This window comes from Lagopus leucura, unplaced genomic scaffold, assembly GCF_019238085.1.
Source record: "Lagopus leucura isolate 7727_CA_CO unplaced genomic scaffold, USGS_WTPT01 Super-Scaffold_100002, whole genome shotgun sequence".
Taxonomy (NCBI): Eukaryota; Metazoa; Chordata; class Aves; order Galliformes; family Phasianidae; genus Lagopus; species Lagopus leucura.
The window spans coordinates 58827128-58838113 of NW_024962263.1; the positions used below are offsets into that span (position 1 = coordinate 58827128).

General features: G+C 39.9%; 1 long non-coding RNA gene across 1 annotated transcript; it reads left to right on the plus strand.

Moving 5' to 3' along the window:
• Positions 1 to 378: 378 nt before the first annotated feature.
• On the plus strand, positions 379 to 5850 carry LOC122179390. The gene is made up of 3 exons (XR_006178679.1): positions 379 to 426; positions 3247 to 3359; positions 5252 to 5850. It is a non-coding gene; the product is annotated as an uncharacterized LOC122179390 (long non-coding RNA).
• Positions 5851 to 10986: the final 5136 nt, after the last annotated feature.

A 10986-nucleotide genomic window follows, 5' to 3' on the forward strand; every position in this document is an offset into this window, starting at 1 on the left:
ATTGCTACAGCAATTAAGCACTGTGAGCTACAGCCCAGGGACTGGGTGGATCCATCAAAACTATAATGTCTGGGATGCTTAAGAAAGAAAGCCAGGGTAGATCTGGGAGGGAGGGAGGACACTTGGGGCCATTGTAATGACTTAAAATTGGTGCAAACAAAGATCTGGATTTAGACTTCCAGAAAACTTCACATTTGTATGGGATCTGCTGAATCATGGCCTGAAGCTCTGATTGATCACTGAGGCAAGCAATGAGTCAGCCATGGGAGCATAGGAGAAGGCAATTCACCTGTGCTGCTGGAAGGGGTGGAGCCTGGCTCCACATTTCCTAGACCCATTTAAGAGCTGACTACTGGTGGGGAAGGATCTCTTCTGGAGATCCCTCCTTTGGAGTTTTACAGTGAGCAGTTTTACAGTTTTACAAGGGTAAGCGCTCTTACTTATTCTCTTTTGTTATAATAACCTTCTTAGCCAAACTGTCTTGTTTATTTCATAATTATAACATCTATATATTCATTGATTATACAACATTGTATAGAAGCATTTACATACAGTATGTATTCTGTATTGGGCAACTGTATGGAGAGGATCACTGCAGGTTACTGCAACTCCAACAAGACAAGTCTCCATTTGTTTAGCAAAGAGCAAAAAGGAAACTCGGTCTCCAGCCAGCTGTTGGTTCTGATGACTGGTGGGTTGTCAGCCCTCTATCTAAGGGCATCAAGGTACCTGCAAGTGGGAGGTGCGCATCATGTACTTTGGGCTGAACCTACTGTAGCTCCTGCCTGTAGTCTTCTACCTGAAGCTGCCACCTCTCTACTCTTGTCCTGGAAACCCTTGGTTGGTGGAAATAGCTTTGTCTCTCCTTCAGGTCGATACCTCCTAGATAGGTTCCCTTCCAGGTCATTGCTTAGCCAGTAACTCTGGGTTTCCAGTCCGTTTCACTCAGGAGATTATATTTAACAGCATAATATGAAAGCTGTGCTTACTATATATGGGGGGGCGGATATTCACTGTTATGGTAAGCAATGGCTCTTTGCCTTTTTGTACCTCTGAGAGCAATTTTTAAAGAGAGTCAATTCAATTAACAGTTTACTAGTTTTTTAAAATTTATTAGTTAAATAGAATTGGTGGTTTTATATATATTTATTTATTTATATATAATCTAAACACTATAATCTTTGTTAATCTTATAATTGTCGTTACTTGTTTGTTTTTTTTATTCTGAAGGTAAATTTGCACATGAATATTTGTACTTGGTAGAATGTGAAACCAGTGTAAATATCCACACATCATTTTGCATACATCATGTATAATACACATGTTTATTTTTAAAAATTTGTGCTTACTGTGTGACTCTTCCCAAGTGACTGTTCTTGGAAACACTGCTTTCAGAAGGTCCACATCTCAGTGGATGTGCTTTTTTAGTACTCGCGTTATAGGAAGATAGCATAGCACTCGCAATCAAATGGAATCACCAGGGTCTAAACTGTAAATTTCCTTTGGGGTTGGCAATATCTTGCTCGTAAAAATCTGAGCAACTATATATCAGCTATGAACTGGTACAACAGATATTTCCAAAGTCATATCATTACTTTGTGATAAACTTGTCTTTTTGGCAACTTTTGTTTGCTTGAACTGATCGTGTTGATGCTCATGTTAACTGTGGAATGAGAATTGTGCTTCACAGTACAGAACTACTCCACTTTTTCCCTCTGTAAATACATAAACTCCTATACCAGTTCATGCATGATTTCCCTAGTTTGAGCACATGTATTTTCAGGCATGTAGATGTCTTGTCTCTATTTAGACACTGACATGAATATCCCTGGAGGAGCAAGAAGAAGCTTAAATGCTGAAATGAGCCTTGGGGCTGAAAGTTCTTGTCTCATTCCTTTATTTGCTGATGTTTTGTGCATGTGTGGTATAAGAGAGATTTAATGAAGACTGCAAGTTAGAAAGCATATATGAATCTAGGTCCTCACTTACAGTGAAATATTTACATACTTTGAGTAAGAGCATAGTGTTAAAACAGAGGTTAGAGATGATCGTTATTTATTGGTGGTAGAAGGCATCTCCTACGTAAGAAAACTTATTTATCTAATATCTTGCTTGAAAGCTCAAAGAACTGCATTGTCTCTGTAGATCCCAGCTCACTTTTGTTCCTGTTTTAGTATTTCTGTTCTGTCCTCTAATTTCACTTCTCACGTTGTTACAGGCCTGTTACAAGAAAACTCATATTCCCATGAGCTCTACTAAAAATGAAAATAATAGAAATAAAAATGTTGCAAGGCCTTTCTAGATTCATACAATTTGAAGTGAACTACTAATCCTGTGGATCACATTCTTGCCAGCTTCCTCTGAGCTGCAAATTACACAGAGTAAAGCAGAACCCAAGAATGCCTACATCAAGTCTTCTGAATAGGATCACTCGTTCTTCATGACATGAGAAGATGATTCAGCATTTTGTTTGTAGTGACTTCCAATGGCAAACTACATCAGCTCAGAAAAATCCGTATGTTCCACCTTGCCAGTTTGTGGCATCAGCCTCCCATACTGCTCTTAATTATTCTAGGAAACTAAGGAACTCTTTCATCCTGATGATAAATTGTCCCATCCCCTCTTAGTCTCCTTTTTAATGAACTAAGCATTCCTTCATTTCCTTCAATTTCTCCCTGAAAGCCAATTTCTCTAACCCTTGTATGGTTTTTCTCTAACCTTTATGTTTTTCCTGTGTCAGTAGCCTTAAGGTCACCTTCCATATATTTACCTAAATTTTACTATGATTGATAATTCTGAGTGTTTTAAACTTGGTGGTTTTGAGTGTTTCGTGCTCCAGGTGCTCAACTTGAGAGGCTGGAAGAGCCTGGTGCTTATGGAAATACGTGCTTCTCCTTCAGAAAGGTCAAAAACTTATTTACATACAGCACCACTGTAATGCTGTTACCTCTGTTACTGACAACAGCAATCAAAAAGTTGCATAAACAATGAAAGACTGAGCAAGATGCCAAAATTTTGCCTGTGTATATGAAGCAAGTAATAGTTCTTATTAAAAGATCCCATGGCACTTTTCATATTCACTGAAACAAGAATTTATTTTTTTTAAGCCTGCATTTGAATGACCTGAACACAGTAATCATGGATGCGTGTAATTTTTTCCCCTCCTCCTGCTTGATCCCAGATTTAAATCATAATGCTGAAATCATGACGTCACTCTCAATCATTTCCACATGGCTTCACTTGTAGGATCAAAAAGAAGGTGAAGCGTTCTTGTGTCAGCAGAAAGCTGATTTTGGGGATGGGAAGATAACGTGCTGAAACTTCTATTAGTAACAAAAAGACTTCAAAGAAACCTGCAGGTAAAGTACTCTTCTTTTTCAGTAGATATTTGCTCTGCCTTAAATTTTCCAAGTCGGTAGGTAGAGGTTACGTTTTAAAGGGAATGTGCAAGAGATTATGCTGGCAAGGAGATCTCAAGTCATCAGATGCACTGGTTCCTTGAGAAAACATTTCCTGCATTAAAATTCACAGGTGAATTCTAGAAAATAAACCTTGGAAACAAAACAAGGTAAGATAATAGCAGATTGTGTTGCCCAGCCTCATACTTCCATTTTCTCTGGTACATTAGTTTTCTAAAGGTAGCATTTTGGCTCTGGACGAATGAAAGGGCAGAGGTTACAGAATGTGAGGCCATGGCTGCTGGAAAAGAGAATAACTGTGACAATGGTGGGGAAGCACAGGCCACCAGCGCTAAGCACGGAGAGATGTGGGAAATTGGCAAGGAGGAAGAGGATGTCATTTTCTGAGAAACTAGGAAATGAGCTCTGTCTTCAAGCATTTCTATTTATGGTATAACAATTGTAAATATCGCAGGAGATATTTAATACTAAGATGAGGAAATATGTGGCAAGGCTTTTAGTTTTAAGACTTTGTCTTTGCATGGGCTGCTTTTGTTCAAGAAGCAACAATGGAAAAGAGGGGACATGGAGGGGGGGGAGGCGGGGGGGTGGAAAAAGAGGCTTCTGCTGCAGCATTTCCCAAACTGTTTTTCCCGTGCCCCTCTCCCAAGTGAACTCTACCTTTCATGACCCTTCTCTCCCCAAACCACCCATACAACATTCAGAATTACAGCCTCTCATCTTTCCTTGCAGCCCTGACAGCACCTCTTGTGCCTCCCCCCATTTCCCCCACCCGCTTCTTTCCCAGAGGCTAAGTCCTAGTTTGGAAACTGCTGTTTCCACTGGATTTCAGTTCCTGGCAACTATCTGTAAAATACTTTGACCAAAAGAGCACCGTTCCCCAGAGGCTGCAATTCTAATTCTGCTGCATGGCACTGGTGTGAATTCAGAGCAAAGCTCCCAGCCATGTGCCCACACAGCCCTGCTGGGCTTATCCCTGAATGCGTAAAATGAGAAAGGCTCTGCCATTTGTTTTAGACTGTAACACCTCTCTCTTATGGCTCTGAGATCAGCTTCACTGCTTGGTTCACAAAATGTCTCTGTGTTCATGACTATTCTGCCACAGCTCCAAAAAATGTTCTCAGTCTTCTGCCAATAGCCTTCATCAATTTGGATAGTTTTCCTTCAGATTTCATTAATGATATGCTTTAAGAAGTAATCAAGCATTATTTATGGAGAAAACACATACCTCTCACTACGCTTGCTAGAAATGTGCAGGCATAAATTTTGGGACTCTTGTCTTTCCCAAAGAATCTTTCCCAAAGCTAGGTCCTGTCCCCACTTCTCATTTATGCTGCATTTCAGGCTCACCAGAGCCACTCTCTTGTCTGACAAGCTAACTTCTCTTGGAAGCTCTTTGCTCATCTCATGGAAGGTAGCAGTGTTTGGCATTCTTGAAAAATATGCTGTTTATTTATCCATCCAAATGTAGATTTTAAAGTCTCATTCCAGTTATTTGACTTCCAAACATCTTGGCCCCATAATACCAGGTAATTAAAACAAATAGGCAACATCATGTGACATTCTGCTCTTCTGTTCAAAGATTTCTGAGTTACTCAATTATCTCCTCTCTAAGCCAGTGTATCCTTCTCCTAGAGTCTGTTATTTCAAGGCTCAAGCAGATGCATCTCCAGGAAGGGTGGGGGAAAAAAAAGAAAAAAAAAAAAGAAAAAACAAACAAACAAACAAAAAAAAAACAGCAAGGTGGTTTGGGGAAGGTATGAAAATGGGGAAAAAAAAAGTGGAGATTCACGATCTCAGTGTTAATGAGGCCTTCACTCCTACTGGCGCAGGAACTGTCCCTTCTGTGGACTCCACAGTGATGGCAACCTGAAAGAGCCACCAGAGATAAGTATCACAAACGAACGACTCTGCAGCTCCAACCCCATGCACACAAGAGCTTGCCTGCCAGCCTTCCCAGCAGCCCAATGTGCTGAGAGAGGCAGCTTGCTCCCTGCACAGCCCGGCTGCCTGCTCTGCCTAGTAGAGGATGCAGAGCAGCCCCACAGGGACTGTGGTGTGGATGTCCATCACCAGTCCTGTCAGACCAGCACTTGAACTTCTGTGAGATATAGGTGATTTCTAAATTTGTTTCCGAGGCTGCTTGCAATAATAAAATAAAATAAAAAAAGATACTGACAGAACCACAGGGAAATATGATCTGATGTAAAACCACAGCGGTTTTTGACTTTTTTGGAAGACTTTGTAATGTGTTTGAATTGGCCACCTTGCTATCTTTGGCAGCAACTGCTAATCCCTCTGTGTCCTTAGCTGGTGTCCTTGATACTCCAAATTAGCTAATATTTTTAGAAGATTTTAACTTTTATTCTTGATTATGCAATGGATATATCACCGGATATTTTTCATGTCAGCATGATTAAAATGCTTAATCCCCTCAGAGAAATTTGCTATGATTTAAACCACTGTTAGAATTCATGTTTGAGATTTAAGAGAGCAAAGAGCCAAGTAGATTTAAGAGGCAGCAATTCCTCCAAAAGGTCTTTACTCTTCAAAAATGCTGGTACAAACTCTTTGCAGAACAAAACTCATTGCAGTGCTATGTGAATACAAGGGATGGCTTTCGCATTCTTTGAGCTGTGGCAACCAAGGAGTGGGGTTCCAGGCAAACAGAGAGTTTCTGAGCAGCTGAAAGGTTCTGGGAGATAATGTATCTCTCTCTCCCATCCCAGCATGAGGCAATCACTACAAGTAGCACTTGCTCATTTTCCTGGGTTTCACCTCAAATGCAGGAAAATAGGAGCCTGGCACCATTGAGCAAAGCAGTGATACGCACTACACTGCTGTTGGGGTCTGTATGTGTTAAGGAGGAGTCAAAGGAGTCACGCTGTGGATAACACCTGAGGCATGCATAAGGATGCGAAGCACTCTCAGCAGTGACAGCTGCTTTGGAAAAATCATGGAAAAATTCATAGAACAGCTTGGGTTGGAAGGGACTCTAAGGATCATTCACTTACAATCCGTTCCTGTTGGCAGGGTTGCCACTAAAATAATAGGAATCAAGCTCCTACAAAACAGTCTTCAAAAAAAAAAATCTTTTAGGGATAGCCCTTTCCTGTAAAATCATTCTTTTGTAGAAATAAGGACCTTCAGAAAATGTAGTCTTTGTGTAAAAAAGATGAAATAATCTTATCTATTAGACATTTTACATTCATAAAGGCATTTTCTCTGTCTTCATCACTTCAACTTTCTCCACATTCTTCAGTATATTCCTGACTTTATACAAACCAATATGTTATGGAGCTTAGTTATATTTATGTCTTCATCCAGTAACTGTAGAGCTGTATAAATCAAACGTATTTTTTGTGAGATTTAAACTTAGGCTCTCATTTCTCAAAAGTATCACTGATCTTATTTCTTTTCAACCTGTGCTAAGTCATACAATAAGCATAAGCAAACCTTCCAGGGAATCCGTGAGGTTTAAACAAAGGTCTTTGTGACTGTAAATATTCAAAATATAAAAAGGTGCTCTGTTCTTGTTTTGTTTTGTTTTTTTTTTTTTGTTATTATTATTTTTTATTCAATCCCACTGAGAGAAAGATTGAAATGTCAGAGTCACAATGGGCTTCCATATAAATAGAAGCCAGACTACTCTTTGGAGTTTTACAGAGAGTTATTTTCAAACTTGAATGGCCTGTGAACAACGCCTGTGTTCTTAGAGTGAATTGGTAAGTTATAGGTACAGGTGCTAAGCACTGATGCATCGAAGCACAAGTTCAGAAAATGAGATCAGCTACCCGAGGCACTGCAAAATTAGGAGCTGGGTATTGCAACTGAATGTGTCTCTTGGTTAGAAATCTCCCTCTGTTAAAACCACTCATTAGCTATTCTGTTGAATGCCATGAAGGAGATCAAGCCAGGGTGGAAGGACAGAATGATTTCAGACTGAGTTTTCAATTAAAATCCGCAGTCTGCTCTGTTTCTGATAATCTCTAAACTCTTTTGAAGAAATGATCATTATAACTGTGTTTAATCTGTTTTCAAAACAGACTGTGAAATAGCCATTGTGTATGCACCTTCTGTTTTTATAACTTCTGCGCTTTGATATTGTAATTGATGCAAGTGGGCGCAATTAAATCTTTATTTGGAAACTTGCACCAAAGCAAGTCATTCAGAAAAAAGCCACCAATGTGCTTTGACTCTAGATTCTCACACATATTTGCACTTACAATCACAGCTTTTGTTCTGTTAAACTAACAAGGGCTGTTTAGCATAAGAAAGAGTTAACACAAGCTGCCTTCCCTTGTGCTAATTTCGGGAATAAAACTCGAATGGGAAAAAATCTGCTGGAAACTATTCTGTCTCCATTAAAAATCACCAATTTTTTATTTTAATAAGTGACTAAGTACAAGTGGAAAAGTTTATTGCTAAAATGAACAATGACACATCAACAATTACTGTAACTCAGCAATGAAACCTCAGGATTTTCTTAAACTAAAGCGAGATCACAGGAGAACAGATCAGTTCTTCAGCCTAAATTGTTTCCAAAAAAAGTGAAAAGTGTTTTTTTTTTTTTTTTTTTTTTTTTCCACTTCTGGGGTTTTTACTTTAAAGCATGAAACAAGCAGGGATCAAGACTGACTGTTAGCTTTAATGTGTGGTTTGCTGGCATATCTGTGTTATTATGAGCTGTGACAGCTATTAATCAGTCATCATACTACAAAGTATGTTTCTGGTACTACTCTCTTAGAATCTAGCAGCGGATTTGTTTGTGTGAAATGGTATTTTGTAGAAAGATGTGTTTCGTCCATCTCAGTGAAGTGGTCTGGTTTTTTCGGTCCAAACGAACAGCACAAAGCTTAGTTGAAGCATTCACCTGCTTTTGAAATGGCAAGTCAGACATGCTTCATTTTCTCAGACACTCTCAACTAAAAGGGAAAACCTTAAAGGCGGTAAAAGATAGACCCCTATGTGTGTGTACAAACATTCTGATATAACATATAATTATTTTATCTTCTCAAAAAGATCATATAGTCCATTGTTACTACATATAGAGCAAACTCAAAGTATCGAGTAATGAGTGTACCCAGGTTTAAAAGCATGTAGAGAAGGTTTAAAAACCTTTGTGGTTTTCTAGAAGATATCATGTTGTCCTTCATGTGCTGCAAAGAAGTTTTCAGAGGGCACTCACTGGCAGAGTGCATCTCCAGCATAAGCTAATGCTGTCTGTGTTGTTCCTGGGTTAGGCTATTCCTGACAAGAAAGATCAGCCCCTCATGCCTCTCAAATAAATATGGCAAAGAGACTAACCTCAGTCTATCACTACAGGAAAAGAGTTCCACTGAAAGCTTCTTTATTGTTGATGAGACTGACACCTGGGCTAGTGTCCAGTAACAGTGCCTGTTTTGTTGATTGCCTCTTGAGGTAATTCAGCATCTCAGTGACAGGTCTCATCTTTAGTAGGAGAACTGCTCATCAATGTACTTTTTCTCTTTAGTGCCATCCTTCAGCAGATGGTTGCTGTTAAGCTTCCCCAGCCCAACTTGCCTAACGTGCGTGTAAGTTCCAAAACTTAAGATCAACTTAAGCCCACTTAAAAGGAAGCTGTCTCTGAAAGAACTATTTTCCTCCTTCTCTCCCTTGGCTGTACCTTACTGAGGCATTTCTTGTGTCAGCACCTGCTTTCCATAGCTTTCCAACTATTTCCATAGCTGATAAGACCTCATTTTCTTTAAATGGTTAATAGAAGAAGAAAATAAGATCTGCGAATATTTACGCAAAGCAGTCAGCAAGAACCTGATGGAGCAGAGCAAAGGAAAAAAATGGATTGCCATATTGCTGAATGTGAACCTGCAGTCTGAGGCGGCATATGCAGTTAAGGTGAATCCACAAGCTGCTTCTGTGGAGCCAGGTATTGGACTACATGTCAGACCACTGCCTTTACCTCAAATCTTTTGTGAATTCTGATTTTTCATTGTAAAAGTGACACTCTGACAATATTCAGACTGAAGAAACTATTAGAAAAGCATTGGATTTAATAAAATGTGGAATGAAAACAAATTTCGAAACTGGTTGCAAAATGGCATTTCTGTCCTCTTTTTAGAACTGTGTACAGCCTTGGAAGGAGAACGAGCAAGCCATAAAAATTATTCCAAATTCCCCAGAATTGAGCAAAAGAAAGAATGGCTCTGCCTTTTATACTGGTCTGACTGACCAGGTTCCATCTTACCACTGATCAGTACCAGAATAAAGGCAGAGGAAAAATATTTTTCCCTCCCTTCAACCAAATGTGGAATTTAAATAAAAACAAAATAAAACAGTCAGACAAATATTACAACTTCCTGCTCCAGTCCTTTAAAAATTCTCCCTCACTTACACAAGCTTGGAAAGGATTCAGTGCCCTAAGTTACCACTGAGAGTAAATAATAATTATATTTGCCACAAGAAGAGGTTTTGGTAAGTGTCAGCTTAAGGACAGCAGATGGGATTATCTGTTGGGAATTTCCCCTTGCTACTGCAGTAAGTTTTGCTTTAACAGAGAGCTGAAGAGAAAATAAGTGGTTGAAAGACTACTCAGGATCATGGTGGCATCAGGAACAACAGACTCTTTTCCAACCAGACTTCCATTTTGTGCAATTCCATCCCGCCCCTTTCAGCTCTCCTGTGTCCCTTTCCCTTTAGTTGTAACAGTCTGGGAAATGCCAAGTGACTGCGTAAGCAGAGTCAGAGAGAATGGCTGCTATGCTAAAGGGCAGTGGGGTAGAGCCATAGGTACAGAGAAAGAATGGGATGCCATAAGGATGGGAAACAAGATTTTCCTGCCCTGCAAGAGTTGAAGAGTAAGTGTAGAAAGGGAAGGCTATCAGAAGGGCCCTCAGAAATGCTACAGCCAGCAGACACTGCCAGATAATGCCTTGTTTTCAAGCTCTGTTTTTTAATCAAAACCTTCCCCAAATGCATCAGGCTCTGCTAGGACGCCCTTCCTGCAGCTATTCCCATAGAACCTTGCCTTGAAAAAATCATTTAACTCCTGATAAACCCTTCTCCATCAAGAGTTGCCCAGCTTACCTCTTGAGTGTCCTCTGTGTCTTGCTTTCCTGAAATTGACTAATATTCTTTGGCTCTCTAAAGCTTTTCCCCCCTCCTCTCCCCTCCATACCCCACATCTTTCGGCCACTTCTATAACACTGAATTTTGCCCACCCATTTTTCAACCCTGGGACAATACAGTTGTAGACAGTGAACACAGTTACAGTCAGCTCAACAAGGTGCTGCTCAGTAAGCTCCTCAGATGGCATCACTCGTACCTGCCTAAAAGTAGCCTTACTTGGAAAGAAATGATTTCTCTCTTCTCTTTATCATTGAAGCCCCACATCAACATCGATACCTGCACCTGTTGTTGGGACTTTTTACATATCTAGAGCAATTGCTCTGACCTGCAATGTAATCATGATGTCTTCCAGCAACTCCACACCCCCACGTTAACAGTTCCCTCTTGGCCTTTCTCAGTATCACATTTCAGTTTCACTCTGTCTTCGCTTTTTCAGTTTTCTCTACAATGAAACTTTTTA